The sequence below is a fragment of the Protopterus annectens genome, chromosome 9.part0 (genome assembly GCF_019279795.1).
Source record: "Protopterus annectens isolate FY-2018-M chromosome 9.part0, PAN1.0, whole genome shotgun sequence".
NCBI classification, from domain to species: domain Eukaryota; kingdom Metazoa; phylum Chordata; order Ceratodontiformes; family Protopteridae; genus Protopterus; species Protopterus annectens.
In genome coordinates this window covers 350,458,499-350,463,399 of record NC_056743.1, presented here as the reverse complement: position 1 = coordinate 350,463,399, position 4,901 = coordinate 350,458,499, and the positions used below count along the sequence as shown (strand labels likewise).

The 4,901-nt window shown below is 37.6% G+C and overlaps 1 pseudogene; it reads left to right on the top strand.

The window, feature by feature from the left end:
• Nucleotides 1-503: 503 nt before the first annotated feature.
• LOC122812412 lies at nucleotides 504-655 on the top strand (annotated as a pseudogene).
• Nucleotides 656-4,901: the final 4,246 nt, after the last annotated feature.

The window sequence follows — 4,901 nt, the reverse complement described above, 5'->3', positions numbered from 1 at the left end:
GTCGCTCCCCCTTTATGGAGAGGGATGACTGTAGCAGTGTGCCATTTGGTAGGGACAAAGCCTGAGGTGAGGCTGTGATTGAGCAGGGCACACAGATGTGCCAGTTCACTTTATAGTTCATGTAGAACACATCCAGGGATATTGTCGGGTCCCATGGAAGCTGTATTCTTGGCCTTGGACAATGCAGCTTTAACCTGTGCTGCATTCCTCCGGTATTGTGATTGGTCCTTTAGGGGGGGAGAGAGGGGGGGTAAAGTTGGCACTGAATCTGTCAGCCAGTATGTTGGCAATATCTGTTTGCTCAGTATAGGAGGTACCATTTGTAGTTACTCAGAGCAAATCTGGGTATTGCCGTGGAGATCCTTGATATAACTACAGAAGGCTTTGTGGTTGCTTTTAGTATCTGTTGCAATTCTGCCTTCATAGCTGGCTTTGGAGGTCTTGATGAGGGATCTCAGCTTTTTGTTGAGGCTAATAAGGGAGTTTTTCCAGTCTTAACAAGACTACTTACTTTGCGGGGTGGCACTACTATCAAGAAAGTGATTTTGCCAGGGTGAGGCTCATCCATTGTACTTTGGCTGGGTTGATCCCTGTGATTTACTCATTTTTTTAAGAGAAGGGTTGGCATTATGGTCAGGGGATTTACCTCACAGACACAAGGTAGATGGTTTGATTCTCACCTTCAAGGAAAAATTGGCTAGGGTTTCAAATGGCCCACAAGGGCAGCTAGCCTAGTACTTATGTATGAACATATGAACTTAATAACAACCACCATACAGAGGATTATATTCATAAAGTAACTTTTCATAGAACTAATCCAGTGGGGAATGAATAAAGGAAAATGTGCTGCTCAGAGCAATGGCTACAAGTAAAAGTATAAAAAAGAGGTAAGACACGGTTTGAATTTAATCAAGAAAGGCATTGAGATCAAATAATCCATGGGGGAAAGGTAACAGAGTAGGATGAGGCTAAGCAGATGTTTGAACTGCAGTTTAGAGACCGTCTTTCCTATAAGGGATTGATAACAGCGTACAGGCAAACAAAAAGGGACAGGTGAGTAATAAGTGAAAGATCTACTCTAGTAAAGGTTTTAAATGAGTCTTGAACACAAGCTGTTGTTATAAAAAGAACGTTTATTAGTGTCTATCGTGATGACTACACAAATTAGTTGGAGGGTGTCAGAAAAGAGAACGGAAAGAGATTTAAAAATGAACAATGAGAAGAAAGCAGTAAGGCAAGAACGTCCAAATGGAAGAATTGGCATAAAGTATGTGCATACCTCAAGTCGACTTCTGAGGATGCTTTCACGAAGGACAAAGCAAATGGCGGGAGAGGATGCAGAAGAGGAAGATATGTGGGAGGGTTTATTAAGGAATATGTAGGTCAGCAAATTTAAAATTTTTTTTTTTTATTTTTATTTATTTTACATTTGTTGACCGGGATAGTCCGACTGGATATATGTCCATTTTCAGCAGAGGCCCGGGGAGAAAAGCTCCACAGAGAAGACAATACAAGTAAGTTACAATACACATATAGGAAAAGGAGAGAAATACAGGTTTACATATTATTATGCATTACTTAATTAGATACATTTGACAACTATAACATTAAACAAAGCTCAGAAGACAATGATGTTTCAGTTTTCAGTACAGTGACTGGTTCTTTATAGAACTCAGAAGGACCATGAAGAAACTGTCTAATGTGAAACCAACAAAAATAGGATAGTGGTCAGCATAATTTAGAATTTGGTTAAATCAAACAACCCTGGATTTCCAGGTAGGATATTGTTATCTATCTAAAGCAACTAATCTGGATTTTCACATGGGCATAGCCATTGTATGTTAAAATATTGTTTAAGATTCTTTTTGAATAGACCAAGGGAAGTAATAAGTCTTAGGTTATTAGGGAGGGAATTCCAAAGCTTTCCTATAGAATTGGCGAAGAGAGCCTCACCTCCCAAATTATTAGATTTGGTGGTATGGACCAGAAGTCTGTTTGAGGAGCGTAGACAGCTAAGATTGGAGTAAGGGATCAGTAGTTTATTAAGTGATGGGGTTTTGTCAGGTTGTTTAATGATTTTAAATGCTTCAGTGAGTTGGTTCATTTTGAGAAGATTATGTAGTTCTAACCAGTCAAGTTTCCTTAAGTTAAGGCAGTGATGTGTTCTATAAGGTGCTCCTGTTACAAATCTGGCAATGTGATTATAAGAAACAGATAGTTTATTAATATCACATTTATTGAGGTGGGAAAGTACAGGAGAGGCATATAATAGGGTGGAGAGGAGGTGCGTGCGAGCAATGGCTAGTTTGGCAGAGGGGATTAGAAAGTTCTTTATTCTATACAAGGATCCAAGTTTCTTGTTTACAGTCTTTATGGTTTGACTGATATGCAAATCAAATTTAAGTTTGTTGTCAATTATAACGCCTAATAGTTTTGTATTGGTATCAGGCTCAATAATGGTACCATTATTGGATTGAACGGTGAAGGTACTATTATTCGATTGTAAAGTGAGATGCATGGGAGGAGGGGCTGAGGTAGGAAAAAATAGTAGTAACTTAGTTTTTTTTTGGGTTTAGGATGAGTTTCCGCTCCGAGAGCCATTTTTCTACTATAGTAAAGCAAAGTTGGGTGGCTATTTGTAAATCGGGGAGAGAGACATCTGAGCAAATAAGGGTGGAGTCATCTGCGTATTGGATGCAGGTGGCTTTGGGGATAACTGAGTGAAGTTTGTTTATGAATACTGAAAAAAAGAAGGGGACCAAGTATAGAGCCTTACAGGAAATTTAGAGGAAACAAATTGTTGTAACTTAGGAAATGATTCTTTTGAACTGGCATCTAGGACCTGAATTGCTGAAGTGTAGTATGTACTTATAGGAGAGGATCATGGTGATTCAAAAGAAACATAAATGTATATATTACTAATACCGATTGCCACAGTTATCAGTATTATTACTGTTATTACTCTGTCTGCTGTTATTGCTGTTACCAATGCTACTGTGCATTCCTTGTATTTATTAAACATCCCTTCATATACTGTTGAGTATTAATCATGCAATTCTCCTAATGTATCACGTGACAATATGGAACTAATATTGAAAAGCAAAGTATATCAAAGCCATGAGATTGAAAAGATTTCTTCTTCAGTCTCAGTGAAAGGCATGCAATTAAGGTTTGTTTTCCAAACAATCTGAGAGAAAAATATGGCTAAATAAAAAATCTGGAAAAAATGGAAGTACACTATCCATTGTGTGTCACTGTTAAGCCAAGAGATGATTTCTTTGTTATTTCTTCATTGGCAGTGATCTGCTAAATAGGTTTAGGTGTACACTTCACTATTTTCGTAGAGTCTTGTGGTCACAGGTAAATAATTCCATTCTGTTTGCAAAGACTTTAAAGTTTTAGAACCAAGCAGAATCATGAGAGTGAGAAAAAATGTTTTGGTTAAAGGGACTCTGAGAGGTCTGAAGTGTTTGGGAACTCTTAAGATCTGACTTCTTGGGAGCAAAGGGCACGGGCAGTATGTGTGTGAAGGCAGAAATTCATAAAATCTTTGACAAAAGCTAGAGGTCTGACATGTTTTACTAAAGAAAACCCTTTTTTATATGAAAGTCATCCAGACTTTGACCAAGCAATGTCACATGCTGGTAACTCTACCTCTCATATGGAAAAAGCAAAGGAAAGGTCACTAGTTCTTTGGATCTATATTACATTATCGAAAGTTAATTTGTTCGAAAATGTAAATATCAACACCACAATGTTGAACTACATAAATAGCGAACGCTGAAAACATCGAAACTAATAAGGTCGAATTCCCATAGTTGGCCTACTTCACATTCTGAGTGTTACTTAAAGCACATGTTAATTAGTGATGTCACACACCATAAGCACTGTAAGAGTAGCATTTAAAGAAATCAATGCAAAAATGTGCATTAAACAAATTAATTCAAGTGATGTGTATAAACAATATGCCTGACCAGCGTAATGTTGGTGTAAAAAATGAAATGTACAGAATGTACAAAACAAATTAATAACAGTGACTGGTGCGTTTATGTACAGAGTTAACACATCTACAACTTCAGAAGCATGGCTACAGCATTTAAAAAGTCTCCTGTGGAATACTCTGACCTTTTATCCAATACTATCTGCATTCTATACTGCTTTTCCATAGTTTTCCTCTTCTTAGGAGAAGGAGGATAACCTGCCAGTAGTTGTAAGCTAAGCTCGTTCACCCTGTTCTGTTCTCGCACTAGCACATCAAGGACAGCAGGAATATCACAAATGCATCTGCCTAACAAATATCGTAGACGCCTGTGCCACCCTTCTACATAATTTTACATCCCTAGCAATGACGATTCATTTAAGGTGGAAACATTTCAAAAGGAGTAGGAAAAATAGGTGAAAAATGTAAACATGACGTTGTTCCAGTGTGCTGTCTCTTAGGATGTCCTAACACATACACCTCCAAAAAATATGTCAACAACTCTTTACCTTCAGGCAGAAATGTTTCAGAAAAACTGTAAAAACTGGAAACTACTTTATTTTTTGTTAGAAAAGTCAATGCAATTAGCTTTTTTACTGGTGGTGAAATTTTGGACATTTTCCATACAGTGTAGCTAAACCGAGACACTGAACTTTCTGCCAAACAGCCTGACCTAAATGAAAAAAGCAACCCTTACTTGTCACATTGGTAAAGTTATGCTTGACACTTTTAATTGCTGCCATCTCAAAATCAGTAACAATATATTGTACTGTATGTTCCAGAGTAACAGATGACAGCAAATCAGACACTCCCACAAATAGTTATATGAGTTGAATGAGTTCTTTGACATTACACAGTACACTAGAGGTAGACTCTTCCTATTATCTCCAAATATGATCAGACCATGAATGGTATACAGCTG